This window comes from Carcharodon carcharias, chromosome 13 (assembly GCF_017639515.1).
Source record: "Carcharodon carcharias isolate sCarCar2 chromosome 13, sCarCar2.pri, whole genome shotgun sequence".
Classification (NCBI taxonomy): domain Eukaryota; kingdom Metazoa; phylum Chordata; class Chondrichthyes; order Lamniformes; family Lamnidae; genus Carcharodon; species Carcharodon carcharias.
This window is the reverse complement of record NC_054479.1, coordinates 89,373,677-89,393,807: the sequence shown is the minus strand read 5'-3', so window position 1 is coordinate 89,393,807 and position 20,131 is coordinate 89,373,677.

The following is a 20,131-nucleotide window of genomic DNA, read 5'->3' as shown; positions in this document are numbered from 1 at the left end:
AACCCAGAAGCTGAGCAATGACTGGAGCTGCTGGCTCCCCAAACTAAGATGATCTTCTGTTACAGAACAGGAGAAACAGGAAAGTTTCCCTCACATCCCTCAAGGAGGCTTTTGGCCTCTCCCAGGCCAGGTCGCCAGCCTATCCTTCTGGCCCTTATGCTCAAACCCTACCCCCAGCCCATCTGGTCACTGCCCATTGCTGAGGCCCCCTTTCCAGCTCTGGGGGTCAGCTTCAAAGTGATTCTGCCCTGTGGCCTCCCACTGCTCAGGTTCCCTCCTGTCCGTTGGCCAGGCTGCCTATTTGGTGGATGATAGCAGGAGGCCATGCCATTACGATCCGGAGAGCCTTCACAACCATTTACTTGGCTTTGCTGGGTTCTTCAACCCTCACCCTCACAGTGACTCAGGAGCAGATATAACTTTCCCCCTTGGGTCTACCTTACTGTGCTCAGGTTATTAGTATTGTTATTTTGATGGAAGGGCAGCAACGTTTAGACAGAATAGTCAGGCAGCATGGCAGAAGGCTATACCAGATAATAGTCCAGCCGTCAAAGAGTCTATAGACATCAGATGTTCTGGGAGGACATCTCTGAGGGGCTCTGCAGCTGAAGAAATCATTTCTTAACAGCTACCTTTGACTATCTCTGCAACTTTCTGAGTGAAGATCTAAAGGCTGGTTCACTCTCTCTGGTTATGAAAGCCCCTTTCTACTAGACCCCTTTAGGCAGTAGCAGGTGAACCTCTATGACATAAACCATGAGGCAGAAAGTACAACAGGGATCAGTAAGGTTAACAGTGAATAGTAAAGGGATCGGGGGCAGTAGGGAGCTCCAACACCTAGAAGGACGAGGACAGCAGATGCATGGGAACACCACCACCTGAAGTTCTCCTTCAAGCTACACAACACCCTGCCTTGGAAATATATCGCTGTTCCTACACTGTCATTGGGTCAAAATCCTGGAAGTCCTTCCCTAACAGCACCGTGAGTGTACCTACACCACATGGACTGCAATGGTTCAAAAAGGCGGCTCACCACCAGCTTGTCAAGGGAAACAAATGCTGGCCTTGTCAGTGGTACTCGCATCCCAAGAATAAATTTTTGAAAATTAAGATATCAGAGATCTGTAAGTGCAACTAGTAGAGTAGTAACTGTTTCAGGGGCAGTAAAGATAGCAGGTTGGGGTGGGGGTCAGTCAAGGTATCAGGTTACAGAAAGGGCAATAGTGAACAATAAGGGTATTGGGAGCAGTAAGGAGGAGAGCACAAAACACAAGGAAGGTGAAGATAATGCGAGGCGATCCTCCATAGGTCTCACTGTTAACAACTGCAGAGAGGGAGGTGGTACTGGGGATAGGTGGAGTGTTGGTGTCCATGGTCATTGGAGATGGGGGCCGGCCAACAACCTGGTGACACAGCTAAATGTCGGTGACCTACTTGGTATACAATGCTCTGTCGTGTTCACTTGTTACAACAGTGAGTGAAATATTCACGATGAGAAGTTGCACCATTCTTATCTTGACAGGACTAATATATATTGTTTATCTCTGAAAGGGCTTTCACAAGTGGATGTAACAACTAATGAACCCTCAGAAGAGTTGAGTCCTTTGGAGCTTGCACCAACACAGGACTCATGCAGGAGCTCAAAAATACACTCTTCAGTGAGACAGGTTAGACAGACATTTTCATCTGTGGTGACTGACACTTCGCAAATGAACAACAGCAGATGCTATGGCAGGGACAGAAGTGCAGAGTCCACGTTGGAGGTTGCGGCCCTCTCCAAACCCTATCCGCTGGATACAGGTGGTATAGTCCTGGAGCCATCCATGGATAGAAGGATCAGCGAGCACAACAGAGAATGCGCTACTCGAGCCTTGTTGAGAAACCTACATTTCCTTGGGACCCGGATCTACTAGTGCAGCCTAAGTGAACAATGTTTCATAAGGGCATTCCCGGTAGCAATGTGAGCAGCAGAGGGTGCTCTGCCCTCATCTTGGCACTTCACCTTGGAATTGTCTGAAGGGGATCTGAGCTTTGCACCTTGTTGTGCAATGTGTGGGGTACAGGAAACCACAATCATTCTGGAATACTTGAAGGATGTCTCCAGATCTACCTAGGCACCTGAAGCGCACCTTCAGCATGTCGATGGCTTGCTTGATCACACATTGGGTTACCTGACATCCATTGGAGTGTTTGTTGGACTTCAGTGTTGGGGTTTCTGACAGGTGTCAGCCAAATTTGATGCGGGAACCCTTATCACAGAGTAATCACCCCTTACATTTGCTTGCAGGCCCAAAAGATGTCAAGAAGCTGAGATTGCTGCTTGACAAAAACATTTTGGCAGCTCCCTGGCAATCTCAAGCACACGTATGTAAAGATCTTTTTGTGTTTGCATACCAGGTGTACATCAACGAAGGAGAAGCTCTTGTGGTAGATAAACTGTAGGTGCCCAGAATGCCATGTCTGTGCTGTTGCTGATGCCGTGCATCTGTGGGAAGCCAGTCAGCTGCAAGCCTGAGTGTCACTTATTCTGACTGGCATCATCACCGGCAAAGTTTACATAATTCAGGTAAAATGCCCCTCCCTGCTGCTCCCCTCTCTGCCGCTCGCCTCTCTGCCACTCCCTTCTCTGCGCTCCCCTCTCTGCTGCTCCCCTCTCTGCTGCTCACCTCTCTGGCCCACCCTCTCTGCTGCCCAGCTATATGTCTCTCAACAACAGGCTGTTGCTGCTGCTGCTGCTGCTCCTGGTGAACATGTAGCTCCTCACCTGAGGTTCAATCCAAGGCAGCCCATCTTGCGATTCAGAAAATCTACACATTGCAGAAAGTAAACTCACAGTAAGAGTTCTGTGAACAATCTCTTTGCCATTGTAAAAAGGAACTGTGAGTACTGAATATTCATTGTAGCATTTCCAGGAGTTTGATTCAGCACTTTGCCTACGTTAGCGAGTTTTAGGAATCCCTGGAGACTTGTGGGTGCACCGTTAAATTTAAAAGTGGATGAAATATTGCTCTAGCTGAGTGAATACAATATAAGAGTAGGCAACTCAACCCTCCCAAGGAGACTGTGTGTGGGTACCCTAACATGCTGCAATTAAACATGAAAATTGGTGGGTTGGAGCTGGCTTCCCAACCTACTTGCATTTTTACCAGTTTTGCTGGTCTACATTACTGCCAAACTCACCCAATCCCCCAGGTTAAAACTCTTTCCATAACCTCATTTTCTGTTGAACTTTATGATGGTGCTTTGGGTTATGCAACAGTGCTCTATAATGAGTACCAACTTCTCTCTGTGTCTTTCCCCTCTTGTCACAAAGCTAGACTTTATTCTATGGATCTGAACTCAAGACTATGTTGGACATTCTGTAATGCTGATTGTTGCAGCATTCACATCTATTTCATTGCTGGCGAGAGAGGAATGAAGTAGCCTTTCTGCCTTTTCCTCCAGCTCATCTGTTTCCTCTGTAAATGTTAGTGGGGTCATTATTCTGCTCTCTCTCACCTCCCCAGGCACAGAGGCACACGCATATAAGCAGTAAGGAAAGCTTGCTATTGGGCAACTGATTATTTGCATGTCAAATTAGTTAAGACTCAAAAACACTTTATTAAATATCACATGCTCTTCTATGCTTCACATGAGAGTGAAAGATTTGCTAGCACTCCCAGGATGTAACCACATCTAGGCACAGCTGTGCTGGATGGGCCATGTGCTCTAAATCTTCAGAGCAAGTGACCACAAGAGGAGCTTTGCTGCACGTCCCACTATCCCATGCATACGTTATATGACTGCCAGGCTTTCTGACACATTAGGGACAGGGTCAAAATAGCAGCGCTCTTTCACAGAGCAGGAATGGCCATCAGCAGAAGATGGTCAGCCCATAGATTATGAAGCTGGAGAAAGAGTCAGCAGCAATACATGACAGGAAAGCTGTTCTGGAACTTATCAGGAGGGGAAGATGGGAGCATTGAGAACAGCTGGACTGCATAAGGAACAAATTAAACAACCGACTGCAGCCTGTACAGAATCAGTGACAGTCAGTTAATCTTAAAAGCTGATTGACAAGATGAAAAGCTAGATGACATGAAAAATAGAAACAGAAGGCCTAACACGAGGAAATTGCACTTCAGGTGGTCATAAAGTCAGTGTGCTGACAGAAAGTCACCAACCCTGACAGCCCATAATCCAAACTTTGAATTATATGCATCATGTTATACATTTAGAGAGAGTGACTGGGACTCAAATAGCTTTCTGAAATTAAAAGAAAAGCACAGTAAATATTTCCTTAGGAAAGTTAGAACACTACTATTAAATCATTAATAGAGTCAATTAATAGGAGAATGATCAAAAAGGGCACAGTAATGCCAGTCTAAGGCACCCCTACCTTTCTCATTTAGAGTATAGCAAGGCAGTTCAGCAACAAGAACACTTTACCTAGTATCTTCAATGTTACAGGTTAAATTGGAAGACCAGGTGTAAAATTTATCATAAGTATGGATATGACAGCAGCATTATAAAATGGCATACGTGGAATTACGAGGACAGGGAGGATCATACCCCAGGTATCTGCAGAGGGGATAAAATACATAAGTGAAAAAAAAAAGTAAACCTAATAAGTCCAGTGGTGAGCTGCACCTATAATGTACATCCGTGACATGTGCCAACTCTTCAGTTGTGGCACTCTAGGCATAAGTTTGCTTTCACTCCCTGTGTCGATGCCAGTGCCAGAAGGACAATTTCCTGTGCCATCAACTGTTTCTGCGAACATAAAGCAGAGTTCTTGCCCAGAAGATTTGCATTTATCAAAAGAAAGATCTTGCATTTCTATAACACCTTTCACAACCCCAGGATGTCTGCTACACAGCTAATGAAGTGTAGACACTGTTGTAATATGGAAAGCTTGGTGGTGTTTAATGGTGGTGATGGGGGTCTTGTCCATTGGCTACAGAGCTGGCATGAGCCCTGCATTGCCTCCCCACTGTTTTTGATAATCCCCATGATCTGTGGACTCTTGGCATGGTTCTTGATTATGGGTATGCATGACCTATCTTCCTTTAGACAGACTGTAGTCATACTGTGGTACTTGCTTTAAACTAGTTTATGAACATTACATCTAAACAGGTTACAGAGTAGGTATGTTGCTCCTCAGCACAGTGTGTTCCATCCTCTCTCACTCGAGAGAGAGAGAGAGAGAGAGAATCAGTGATACATCACTTTACATCACTCATTAGCATATCCGTTCCATTAACCCATCACAGTACACCTTTGCCTAAGTATTCTATCAACTTAACAACAATATGAAATTATGTTTTTAATATTTACATTTATGTAACTCCCTTTTACTGCTATAGATTCTACCTGACTCCTACTCCTGCTCTTCCCCCTCCACAAGTCACAGTTATGAGGGATTCGGTCTCCCACAGTGTTCTCGGCCCTTAGGGAAGATGTCTTGGAGACATATGGGCTTTCTTCTTTTCTTTGGAGGACATCATCACCAGCAAAATGGGACAGCAGGACTGTTGGGAATCAGAGTGTAAACTTCAAGACCGCTGAACTGTAAGGACAATAGCCCTTTGTCAACAAAAGACCAATGCAAGAAAGAAGACTAGAGGACATCAACATTTGGACTCTCTGAAACGAGAAGAGAAGAAATTGGAACTCTCTGAGGAATCTTCTGTTTCCCCATAGCACACTGGGGAAAGACTTGAGAAGACGAATGATCTTCAACTCCAATGAAGACTCTCACAGCCATGTCATTCACTGTTGCATCAAGGACAAAAAAGATATTGAAGATCTGAGATTCTATCGATTCTGGACAATGAGAAGAAAAATGAAAAAGCTCCTGTAAGTACTTCAGGAAATGAAGAAGGGATGATTTCCTGATGAGATTTCAGAAAGAATATCTACTTTCTGGAGGTAGTGGTAACAGTGCCACACTTTGTTCTGTGTGAGGCTGCTTCACCACAGGCAATGGGAAGAATTTCTGAGGATATGAAGATAAGACAACACCATTTTGTGCAATGGGATGAATTTCTAAGACAACATTAAGACTGAAATCCTGTAGACGAATAGCCCATAGACAAGTTTCATGTACAGGATTCTGCAGCTTTAGAAGCTTTGATGATTCAGTCTTAACTGCTGTGCTGACGTACAGCTCTAGTGGGAAGATTTTCAGCTGGGGCTGAAGTATGGGCATCAATTGACTTTCATCCCTGGAAATAGGTGCTACCAACTCTTTGGCACTGCGATCCTCTATAGACTCTGACATGTAATCAAGCATGTTGGTCCCCCTAGAAGACTCTTTATGGTTACCCATTGATAAACCGAGTACTGCATTGGTAGTTTCAGTGGAATAAAAATCTGAATGCTGCTCAACCACTAGAAACAAAGCTGACTCTTCAAAAAAGACAACAGAGTCTTCATATGGTGCGACTGACGATTGGAACGATGGACCAACCTCGAGGATCTCATCCTTCAATAGATCACTCAGTACTGCAACAGCCTCTTTCTCATTACTTTCTTCAGGAAAGAGCCCACCCAGGTCCAAAATGCCTTCGCGTAGATGGCCGCTGTCTGCTGCAGTGCCATCTGTATCCGGCACCTCTGGCCTAGCTTCATAAGTAACTGAGAGATCCATAACCTCAGTATCCATTTGGGCTCTCTGTTATGAAAGGAAATCGCCGCTGATTGAATAAACCTCCTCAACTTCTGCAGGCTGAGGTTCCACTGGCTCTACATAAAATCTTTTGAAGATTGTTCCATGAACGGCATCAAATTAGTCAAAAGCTGGTCATCTGGTTTTTCCAGAATTCCCAGTAGTACTCCAACATCTCCACTCAATAAGGATGTGCATTGATTGTGGACAACATTGAGCAAATCAACAATCTGTCGCCCCTTGCAACGAAGAGGAACAATGATCCTGCCTTCTATTGCTTTTCATATCTCAGTGACAATACCACTACACCATGTAGTGGTATTGTCACTGGACTAGTAATCCAGAGACCCAGGGTATTGCTCTGGGGACCCAGGTTCAAATCCTGCTGTGGTGGAATGCAGATGGTGGAATTTGAATTCAATAAAAATCTGGAATTAAAAGTCATTGTTGATTTTTGTTGTAAGAACCATCTGGTTCACTGATGTCCTTTAGGGAAGGAAATCTGCCATCCTTTCCTGGTCTTCTACCTTGATTAAAGTTGCTGGATTTGCAGAAATGTTTGAAATGTCCAGCCTTCCCACACTGAAAAGCAGGACTAATTAATAATCTTGGTGTAAAGGAACCTTTAGGGATGAGTGACCACAATATGATAGAATTTTATATTACGTTTGAAAGTGAGGTAGTTCACTCTGAGGCAAGAGTGTTAAAGTTGAATAAAGGAACTTATGAAGGCATGAGGGACAAATTGGCTGAGATGGATTTGGGAAATACATTAAAGGGCATGACTGTACATAGGCAATGGATAGTCTTCAAAGAACTATTACATATCTTACAGTACCTATAGATTCGTTCAAGGTGCAAAAACTCAAAAAAGTCAGTCAACCATAGCTGACAAAGGAAGTTAAGGATTGTATAAGATTAAAAGACAAGGCTTATAAAGTTGCCAGAAGTAGTAGTAAACTTGAGGATTGGGAGGTTTTTAGAATACAGCATAGGAGAACCAAGAAACTGGTAAAGAAAAGGAGAATAGAATATAAATGAAGTCTAGCAAAAAACATAAAAATGGACTGTAAAAGCTTTTATAGGTATGTAAAAAGAAAGCGTTTGGCTAAGACAAACGTGGGTCCATTACAGACAGAGTCAGGATAATTCATAATGGGGAATAGAGAAATGGCAGAGAAGTTAAATGATTACTTTGTGTCTGTTTTCACTGAGGAAGACACAGGAAATCTCCCAGATTTAGAGAGGCAAGGGGCTGGGGAGAATGAGGAGTTGAAGGAAATTAATATAAGTAAGAAGGTTGTATTGGAGAAATTAATGGGACTGAAAGTTGATAAGCCCCTGGGACCTGATATTCTGCATCCCAGAGTGTTGAAAGAGGCTGCTATAGAGATAGTGGATGCATTGGTGATCATTTTCCAAAATTCTATAGATTCTGGAATGGTTCCTGAAGATTGGAAGGTAGCAAATGTCACCCCACTATTTAAGAAGGGAGGGAGAGAGAAAACAGGGAACCTCAGACCTATTAGCCTTACAGCAGCAGTAAGGAAAATACTAGAATCTATTATAAAGGATGTGACAAATGGATACTTCGATAATCATGATCTGATTGGACATAGTCAGCAAGGATTCGCGAATGTTTGACATACTGGTTGGAGTTTTTTGAGGATGTTACTAACAAAATTGAGAAAGGAGAGTCAATGGACGTAGTATACTTGGACTTTCAGATGGCTTTTGATAAAATTCCCCACAGGAGGTCGATTAGCAAAATAAAAACACATGGTATAGAAGACAATATACTGGTATAGATTAAGGATTGGCTAACAGGCAGAAAACAGAGCATAGGAATAAACAGGTCATTTTCGCATTGGCAGGCTGTGACTAGTGGGGTACCACAAGGATAGGTACTTGGGCCCCAGTTGTTCACAATGTATTTCAATGATTTGGATGTGGGGACTAAATGTAATATTCCCAAGTTCACAGGTGGTACAAAACTAGTTGGGAATGCGTTGTGAGGAGGATGTAAAGTGGCTACAGGAGGATTTGGACAGAATTAGATAATGGGAAAGAACATGGCAGATGCAATAGTGGGCGGGATTTGCCGCTCCTGCTCATTGCCGGGATCGTCCAGTCCCACCACAAGTCAATGGACTTCGGGCTGGGGTGCCGCCTCACCCATGGCAGAGCCAGAAAATCCCGGCCATAATATGGAAAACTGTGAGGTTACCCACTTTGGTAGAAGGAACAGATGTGCAGAGTATTTCCTAAATGGGAAGAGATTAGAAAGTGTAGATGTACAAAGGGACCTGGGTGTCCTTGTCCATAAGTCACTGAAGGTTAACATGCAGGTGCAACAAGGAATTAGGAAGGTTAATGGAATGTTAGCCTGTATTGCAAGAGGATTGATAACAGGAGTAGTGAAATCTTGCTTCAATTGTATAGAAGCTTGGTTAGAACGCACCTGGAGTACTGTGTTCAGTTTTGGTCCCCTCACCTCAGAAAGGATATTATTGCCATAGAGGGAGTGCAATGAATGTTCACCAGACTTGTTCTGGGGATGGCGGGACTGTCTTATGAAGAGAAATTGGGGAAACTGAGCCTGTTTTCTCCAGAGTTTCGAAGAGGTGATCTCATTGAAACCTACAAAATACTTAAAGGAATAAACAGGGTAGATGCAGATAAGCTGTTTTCCCCGGTTGTTGAGTCTAGAACCAAGGGACACAATTTCAAAATAAGGGGGAAGCTACTTAGGACCAAGATGAGGAGAAATTTCTTTACTCAGAGGGTTGTGAATCTTTGGAATTCTCTACCCCAGAGGGCTGTGGAAGCTCAGTCATTGAGTATGTTTAAGGTAGAGATTGAAAGTTTTCTGATTAACAAAGACATAAAGGGTTATGGGGAGAGTGTGGGTAAAAGACATTGAAGTTTTCAATCAGCCGTGATCATATTTTGAATGGCGGAACAGGCTCGATGGGCTGAATGGACTTCTCCTGTTTCTATTCTGTGCTGGGAAGTCCCAGTGTCAGTGTTGTTTCCTTGCACCACAATGTAAGCATCTCAAAATAGCTGCTGCTGTGGAGTTTCCTGCCTTTTCCCCCATTTTGGCAGGCTTTCATCAGTGGGCCTACCCTGTTTCATCAAAAGCCTCGGAGTCACGCCAAATTATATCCAAGTTTGTTTCCCTGATCTCAGCCTGCCTTGCATATTGGACCACTTGATCTATGGTAAGGTCATCTTTGGTCTGCAGAAAGTCAGAGTTTTTCATCACAGGTACCCACGACTATGTGATCGTGGATTAGTTTGTCCTTCAGCGCCCTGTATCTGCAAGAACTAGCTCTGGGATATAGGTTGGTGAGAAATATTTCAACTGATTCCCCAGGTCATTGGAACCTTTGGTTAAAACATGCTCTTTCTATTACTAAGTTTCGCCTTGGGCTAAAATAGATGTTGAAAGCCTTGAGAATGATGTCAAAGTCTGCAGTGGACTCCTCCACCCCTGCCTCAGGAGAATCTCATCACCCACAGCATAAAGAAACAAACTGACTTTGTGCTCCTGCTCCTTTGCACGAAGGCCAAATGCTGTTCAATATTGGAGGAAGCGCCGCCTCCATAATTCCCACTTTTGGCCTTTCTGTGGACTGTCCAGAAATTCAAGTAGACGGGGTAGGGGCAGTGACTGCTCACCGGGTACATAGGTCATTACCTCTCTTCAGTTTGCCTCCTCCTGCCTACACTTGTAAATACGAGCTGCTGCCAAGTTTTTCTTCACACTCTTGCTGTCACTCCATCGACAGCACCAATATTTTTTGACATTGATGTCGCCACTGCTGACACCATGTTTTGGAAAGTCCCCAAGATTTGTGGACTCTTGGGCATGGTTCTTGGTTATGGGTGTGCGAGACCTATCTTCCATTGGGCAGACTGTAGTCGTACTCTGGTACCTGCTTTAAACAAGCTTATTAACACTGGCCCATAACTTCCGAGCCCCAGGCCATTGTAACTGGGGAGGGCACCCCAAAGATGCACTGTTCTGTTGACAATTGTCCTGCAATCGGAATCATCCGAAAGCACAATTTAAATCTCATACTTCGGTTGTCTTAGAGTAATAGTTACAAAGAAAAAGTTAGAAGAATTAAAACCATTTCTAACTTCTGGGTAACTGTAGCACTGAACCCCGCTGGGCTTTACATGGGACCGCATGGACACATGGCCGCAGCAGGAGAAGGCAGGTTTGGCCGAGCTCCCCAGCAGTCGGAAGAGGTACCCCTGAGGCCCGAGTAAGATGACGAGCCTCTGGATTTGGCCTTCCAACTCACCCTGGAGAGTCAGCAGAAGGTGGGGGAGCATAATGCAGAGCTGTTGGAAACCCTCAAAATAGTGGCACATGATTCGGAGGAATGTATCTGCCTGCTCTCTGATGAAGTGATGCCCACATGTGCAGGTATGGAAGTCTGCATGGAGAGGATAGCCGACGCCATGCAGACCCTGGTCCAGCAGAACATGGAGATGTGTGCGGACCTCCACGCCTTTGCAGGAGCCATGGGTGAGTTCCTGGAGGGGCAGTGTCAGAGGGAAACAAGGCACTTCAACGCCCTTCCAGATGCTCCTTCGCCTCATGGGGTCAGTCCGGGGCCCACAGATACACGAAGGCAGTGGCAGCTGGACACCCTGGGTCATCCACTCAGGAATCTCAGAGGCTTTCCCCTCCCTCCGAGTCCCTTTTGCCTGTGAGCCCCTCAACATCATCCTCTATCATCTCCGAGAGAGCAGGTGGCCAAAGGGTGATTCTGGAGGGAGAAGTGTGTGTATGAGACAGGGCCTTTCAGAGCCTTGTGCAAACACTCTTCCATGCACACGGATCCTTCACATATCACACCCACCCCAATGTCCGGTGCATTTTGAATTCTGCCTGCTGGGGTTCACTTTCAGTTGTCCATCTGAGCTGTTCTGCATCTTCGCCCACCCAATGATCACATTCCCATGCAGCACCTGACCTTGCCCACCATGACTGTCGTTTCACTCTCAATTGAGACAGCATGGTCTTGATTCAATTTTTCGTGCACTCCCTGGTCTTTTCCCTCCCCCAGTCACCCATTTCCTTTGCCCTGGCATCACCTTCCACCTCCCCTCTGTGACCTATCAGCTACAACCCTTTTCCTTCTGGGATGTCCAGGTGAATGTGCATGTTCCCTTCCCTCCCGAAAATCCCAACCCCATTCACATTCACCTCTCCGACCTCTTCCTTCCCACCCCCAGGGTTTGTGTCTGCCTCCAAGTCCCCACCAACCACCCTCGCCGTCCCTTCTACCGTTACCATCGAGCCCTCAACTTCCCACCCTACCACCTCACTCTGCCCCCGGTCAATCTCACCATTCCCTCCTTCCATGCCCAACCTCAGTTCTCTCCCCAGGAGACAGTCATGGACTCATCAGAGCCCTCCTTTGCCCCCCACGTACACCTGGACATCACCTCCTCCGGACCCCTACCCCCCTTAGAATCCTTTACCCCCTTGGAACCCTAACCCCCTGCCCAGACTTCCCCCTCCCCCTGCCAGACTCCATCCCCCCCCTGGATTCCATCCCCCTAGTCCTTTCCTCTTCCTGACTCCTTCAGATACCCTTACTTTATCCTCCAGCCTTACTCTATCCCCTCTCCATACTCCTTCCTCTCTCCAGACTCCCTCCCCTCACCACACTCCTTCCTCCCTCCAAACTTCTTCCCTTACACCTTCCACCCCCATTATACCTACCTCCCCAGTTGCTGTCTTCTCCCATGTTACACTCCCCTGACCCATACTCCCTCCTCCCCCAACCTCGCCCCCAACACCTTCATTCCCCCTCCCAATCTTACCCCATCCTGAAGCCTTCATTCCCACCCAACCAACGTCACCCCATCCTGACATCTCTTCCTCTCCCAGTCGATCATAGACTTCTTCTCTCACCAACCCCACCCCCCCCCAACCCCCCCCCCGCCCCGGTATATCGTCTTCTCCCAAACACAGCTGGACCTTCCTCTCCACCCGCTCAACCATCACCCATTTTGAGCAGACCCTCAATGGTGACTTTCCAACTTCCGTGAGCTGCTTCACTGCAGAGCCATGTCCATGAGAATCCACCCAGCATGCCATGGATGTTCCTCCAGTGTGCCATTACTGTCGGGCTGCAGCATCTTCTGCTCCTCGGATGTCTGAGATGTGAGCAAGGCTCTGGCATTAAGTCCCAACTTCTGCATATCACACTTGTCAAGACATGTTCTGCACCGGTGCGCAATCATACCGACATGGACGGATGATCCAGCGGTGGGGGGGGTGGGATGATTTTGGCGGGCTGACCTTATAATGATATGCAGATGTATTACAATGAGGTTCCCAACATTCAAAGGTGGGGAACGCGGCCCATCAATCATGGACCGAGCAGACAATTGCAAACTCGCTTTATGGTGTCGTGAAACCAATTTTTGGTCTTCTCGCCATATTGCCCGCTCATGCCGCCGAGCATGCTCGACACCAGCGGGCACAGACCATTCTGCCCTAGGAGTGGAATGGCAATCTGACTCTGATTGCCACTCCATGGAAATTCAGGCCCACTGTATCTAAATAGCTTACAGAGTAGGTATGTTGTTGCTGAGCACAGAGTGTTCCATCCTCTACCTCTCCCTCTCTCTCTCTCTCTCTCTCTCTCGAGTCTAGCACATGACTGACTGATGTCAGTGATACATCATCATCTACATCAGTCAATAGCATATCCACTCTATTAACCCATTACACTACACCATCCCCTACTAACCTCACCAGGGGAGGACATTAAACTCTACTCTTTGTTTCTGCAAAATTAACTTGGTTGCTTTAACAGATTGATGGCAAATAGCACACAAAAGAATGCTTCTTGACTGCAGTTCATTTTTTCTGTCTCCAAAGATTTAGAACTAATAAACAAAAATGTTTGAAGAAAATGTAAAAATAACACTATCTGTTTAATGCTCAGATGATAGCAAATCAGACGAGCTCCTAACATGGCTAATTTATATTTGCTGGTAGCGACATAACTTCATCCACAGGGACCTGTTTTCCTCAAACAGAAGGAATATGTTCAAGCCTTGCACCATTTTTGAATTACCCGGGAGCTTGGGAAGCTTTTAGTTCTGCAATACTTTCTCTGTGGCAACACCTCAGAGTTAACTTGCCAACCAATCAACCCCCTTTTTTTCCTGTAGTATAAATTGTTGTAAGCATTTGAAATTTAGCATTCTTGCATTTGTCCCGATGGGTGCAAGATGAAAAGCTTTGGCAACATGTCTCTCTCTTCAGCAATATTGAAGTCCTTTGTTATGTCTTTCAGTGATTGAGCCAAGTACTTCTCCTTCCTTATCTGCTTGCCCCGAAATAACTGCTGAGCTGTTCAGGAAGAACTGTCTGTTTTACAGACATCCCTACTTTCAATGCATATGTTTAGGCATCCGTTCATCTTGGGAGATGTTGTACTATGCCCAGAGGATCTCACTTCTGTATTGAACATCATTTCTTGTGGCTGTAAAGGCTGATTCATGAGTGGCAGTCTCTTCCACAGCTGGCACAGATGAACAGCATTGGCCCAAAGTCAGCTGATGTTCTATTGCCCATCTGCCAGGCTCTCTATCCCAGCATTTAGTCATTTCCTTTGTCCTCTGTTTTTTCCACATCGTTCCTGACTAATTGCCTCCAGGCACTCCAGTTAGCAGCAAGGACTTCCCACATATTGACTCTGATCCCAGTAAACTTGAAGTCTCACTTGCAGACATCCTTGTATTGCAGACATCGGCAACCTATTAGTTTTGTGCCAAAAGCAAGATCGCCATGGAGCATGTCATTGGAGATGCAACCGTCATCCATTCAGCTCACATGACCCAAGAGAGTCACCGCTGAATCAAGAGGGTAAGCATACTGCAAACATACATTTGCACACTGGTGTACTTCCATATTCAGCACTCTGTCTTACCAGGAGATGCCCGATATTCATCTGAGGCAGCAAAGGTGGAAACCACTCAGCCGCTTTTCTTTTTCACAGCAAATTATACTCTGAGATTTACACTAATCACTTCCCCAATGTGTGTACTAATGTCCAGGTCACACCTCTCCAGACCAAATCTTGTTCCTTTTGTGTATTGCTGCGCAACTCACAGAACTCAAGTTTGCCCATCATCATTAACAAGATAACATCCTCAAGGAGCAGTCTTCAGCCAATTCAATTCAATCCATGTGATGTCAAGAAATGGCTGAGCACAGTGTGTAATAGCAAATGCTATGGGTCTTAACAAGATCCCAGCTGTAATGTTGAGGACTTGCGCTCCAGAACTGGTTGCCCCTATAACCAAGCTGTTTCAATACCGTTACAATGCTGGCATCTAGTCATCAAAGTGGAAAACTATCCACAAAAGAGAGGACAAATCCAATCGCCACCCCATCGACCTGCTCTCAGTCATCAACAAAGTGAACATCAACAGTGCTACCAAGAGGCACTTACTCAGCAACAACCTGCTCATTGATGGGCAATTTGGGTCCCACCAGGACTAGCTAGCTCCAGATCTCACTACATCCTTGGTATAAACATAGACAAAAGAGCTGAGTTCAGAGGTGAGGTAAGAATGACTGCTCTTGATATCAAGGCAACATTTGACTGATTGTGGCATCAAAGAGCCCTGGTAAAACTGAAATCAATGGGGATCAAGGAGTAAATCCTTCTCTGATCAGAGTCATATATAGCACAGAAGAAGATGCTATTGGAGGTCAATCATCGCAGTCTCTAGAAATCACTGGATGAGTTCCTCAGGGTAGCGTCCTAAAGACAACCACCTTCCGCTGCTTCATCAAAAAGTCAGAAGCAGGTTGTTTGCTAATGATTGCACAGTGTTTATTTCCATTTGCAATTCCTCAGATAATAATCTGCAATAAGAGAGAGCCTAATCACCTCCCATTGACATTCAATGACATTACCATCACTGAATCCCCTGCCGTCAACATCCTGTGGTTCACAATTGACCAGAAACGAACTGGACCAGCCACATAAATGCTGTTACTATAGGAGCAGCCAGAGACTGGGAATTCAGTGGCCAGTAACTCACCCCCTGACTCCCCAAAGCCTGGCCACCATCTCCAAGATACAAGTCAGGAGTGTGAAGGAATGTTCTCCACTTACCTGGATGAGTGCAACTCCAACAGCACTCATGAAGCTTAACACCAAAGCAGCCCGCTTCATTGGCACCCCATCCACCACCTTAAACATTCACTCCTTCCACCACTGGCACACCATGGCTGCAGAGTGTACCATCAAGAAGATGGCAGCAACTCACCAAGGCTCCTTTGCAAACATGTGACCTTAACCACCTAGAAGGACAAGGGCAGCCGATGCATGGAACACCTCCATGTCCAGGTGCCCTGCATTGCCCTGCTAATGCCCCCTGCCCCACAAAGTCACACAACCATCCTGACTTGGAACTCATTCGCCGTTCCTTCATTATCATTGGGGAAAACTCCTGGAACCCCCTTCCTATTGGAACTGTGAGTGTACCTGCTCCACATGGACTCTGGTGGCTCAAGAAGGTGACTCGCCATCGCCTTCTCAAGGGCAATTAGGGTTGGGTAATAAGTGTTTGCCTTGACAGAGACACACACATCCCATGAATTCATAAAAACATAAAGAGAAAATGAGACAATAGAGGACTACAAACCTGAATGGGGAAAGATGTCACCATTTCGACCATTCAAAAACAAATGCTGAATATCTGAAAAGAAAACAGATTATGCTGGAAGTTGAGGGCATGTCAGTCCGCAGCTGTGGAGAGAACAACTTAAATGAATGTTTCCAGCCCTAGCTCTGCAGTGAGCTTCAAGGGAAGTTGGTGGCAAACTACTGAAGAATAGAAGCAAAGCAGAAACCAGTCGAAACTGCATCCCAACCAGTCCTAGCCAGTTAATATTCTCCTCTGAAAACCAGCTTGTGATGGAAATTGGCAGTGGCCTGATTTCCAAATGTCAAAGATACTCGCAACTGTGAAAGGCAAGAATTTACTTTAGCTGAGCCTGACCTGGGGTGCTAGTGAAAAATCCAAGAACAGCATTTGAATTGCAACCATCCAAAATATGCAGCACACTATGTCAGAGTGCAGTGTAGAGGAAAACAGAAAAAGTACAAATGCTGGAAATTTGAAATTAAAACAACAAAAGTAATCTGAATAAAAAGCCAATCTTATATTTTGAAATTGATGATGGATCGACATTATCTGTTTACATTTCAGAAATCTGTGCCAAAAATGAAAAAGGAAATTCTTTGATTTATAAAGCACCTTTCATGACCTCAGAATGTCCCAAAGCAGTTTACAGCTAATGAAGTACTTTTGAAGTGTAGCCACAGTTGGAATGTAGGAAATGGGGGAGATGGTGGTGTAGTGGTAATGTAAGTAGTGATCCGGAGGCCCAGATTAATGCCCTGAGCAGCTGGTGGAATATAAATCCAATTAATAAAATCTGGAATTGTAAAGCTAGTTTCAGGAATGGTCGCCATGCAGCCATCATTGATTATCAGAAAAACCCATTTGGTTTACTAGTTTCCTTTAGGGAAGGAAATCTGCCATTCTTACCTGGTCTAGCCTACATGTGATTCCAGATCCACAGCAATGTGGTTGACTCTTAACTGCTCTTTGAAATCCCCTAGCAAGCCACTCAGTTCAGGGGCAATTAGGGATGGGTAATAAATGCTGGCCTTGCCAGCAACACCTACTTCCCATGAAAGGATAAATTTTAAAAATGCAACAGTCAGTTTGCATACAGCAAAGTCCCTCAAATAGCAATGTGATAATGAACTGATAAGGGTTTTAAGTGCTGTTGGTTGAGGGATAAGTATTGACCTAGACACCAGGGAGAACTCCTTGCTCTTCTTTGAAGAGTGTTGTGGGATTGTTTACCCTCCCACTGAGAGAACTCAAGGTTAACCTCTCAACCAAAAGGCAGCACCACCAACAGTGCAGCTCTCCCACAAAACACCACTCAAGTGTGCTCAAGTCTCTAGAATGGAAATTGAATCCACAGGTCTTATGGCACAACAGTGAGAGTGCTACCACTGAGCCAAGGCTAATACCTTGATATAGAAATCCTTACATACTCACAGTGAACAAGCTAAATTCATTCCAAATTGATTATGACATAAAGGAACCTCAACTCGACTATGCTTCAAGCTGAGAACTAATCAGAGGTAGTACAGCATGTTGGTGTCATAGCCTGTTGGTGGATTCACCGCTGACTCAATTTACATATATCTCATTACCTCCAGTCACACAGTCAAAAGCATCAGGAATGCTAAGACATCATGGATGCATTTATATTATGTAGTGTTAGTGTGAAGTGTTTTTTTCCGTAACAGTTATAATGCAAATGCTGCCCAAATCCCAATCAGGGTCTCTTGAGACTCCCTGGTGACAAACTCTCACTTCTGTTTCAGCTCAGAGTATATCAGGGTCTTCACACCTGCTTTAGACTAAACAACGTTAGCAAAGAAGCTGTGACTTTTCACCAGTGCAAACCTCAGGATTGTAACTATACAGTAAGAGCCACTCTCTCTGTCAGAATGTTTGTCCATCAAGTGTCCAGGTCTCAATATTGACAACTTTCATTTCTATAGCATCTTTAACAGCAACTTGCATTATGATATTGCTTTTCATAACAAGAACTTGGATTTATATAACACCTTTAAAAACAACAACTTGCATTTATGCAGTACCTTTAAAATAGTAAAACTTCCCAATGAGTTTCATGGGAGTGTACATTAGACACAAATGAACACTGAGCCATGGAATAGGAGACCAAAATCTTGGGCAAAGAGCTCATTTTGACAAAAAGTTTTAAAGGAGAGGAGGCAAAAAGGTTTGGCGATGTAATTCCAAAGTTTCTTTCTTGGACTCGAACTCAAGTTCTGTCGAAGTGTCATGAGGACTCGAAACGTCAACTCTTTTCTTCTCCGCCGATGCTGCCAGACCTGCTGAGTTTTTCCAGGTAATTCTGTTTTTGTTTTTAATTCCAAAGTTTATTGGCCAGCCAGAATGAAATCATGGTCGGGGGCCAATCACAGTCAGCGATTTGTTTCCCAGCCACTCCCAGGCCCACTGATCGTGTGCACCCACCAAAGGTAAAATTCAGGCCTAGGAGTTATTAAACCCAGCATTATCCTGAGTTAGAGGTTTGTGGCTCAGCTGTCTGCTATGATAGCTGTATCTCTGGCCTTGGAAGCTTTTGTTCCTCCACATGGGTTTTAGGATTGGATGCCAGGCAGTTTTTGAAGTCCTCCAGCAAAATTATTTCTCTTAATCCATTGTAGGTACGGTCAATTTTTAGGGCTCATACCCACTGGTCAAAAGCTAACTGTTAAATTCTCTTGAATTTGAGGAAATTTTGAGTGGGCTTTTTACAAGAGTTCTGGAATTGTTGGCAGTACGCCTCCGGTATGAGTTCATAGGCACTTAGGATAGTAGCCTTTGTTTGTTCTTAATTTGCAGAACTATTGGCGTGCAACAGGGAATAACCCTTGCAGGCTTTCCCCTTTAAGTGAATTTGCATCAGGAGAGTCCAGACTTCTCCTGGCCACTTTAATCTGTCGGCAAGCTTTCAGGTGAGATGAAGAATGCTTCTAAATCATCCTCAAATCAAAGCTTGTCTCCAAACCAGGGTCATTTGAATCACCAGCCACTTCTCCACCATGTAAAGACAACCTTTCCTTAGCCAATTCAATTTGGCTTAAGTCTCTTTCCTTTTGTGCCTGAAATTACTTCTCTAGCTTTTCTGGCAGGAAGGTTTGTTCTTTCTCACATTCTTCTTCCAGTCTCTCTCTCTCTTTCTTTCTCTCTTTCCTGTATCTCCCTCTCTGCCTTTTGTTCCTCTCTCTCTCTTTTTGTTGGAATTCTAATTCTAGCCTCTGCTCTTCCAGGTGAAATTGCATCAGTGTAACCTGGCCTAACTTGAGTTCTGGATCCTCTACCTGGTCTGGTCCTGGGGTGAGGGAGAAGTATTCAGCCAGTGCTTTCAACAGCTCACGCTTCCATGCTTTATGATATTTATTAGGTTCTACCCACTTAGCTCTGGCCTTTAGCAGTTCTATGGTTAGGGATGCTAATTTATCTCGTGAATGTTGCATGAATGCTTTTAGCTTGAAGTCAGCCATCTTGCTTTCTATTCTTAGTATTCACAAAACTTACTGCTGTAATCCCTTTTGTTTTCCTTTGAATAATTTTGGCTATGTCATTTCTACCTTCTACTTCCAATTTTCCTTTAAAATCAAATTTGTTTTTTTTTGCTCCAGGAGATTTAAGTCCTAGGTGCAGCCCCGAATTTTGTCATGGACACAATGTATGTGTTTCCTTACTTCCTGTAATCAGTATGCTTTGAATGGAAAGAGGTGTGCATTTTCTTACCTTCGGCATGTGTATTTCCCATTAAATAATTCAGCAGCAATCTTTTGTGAG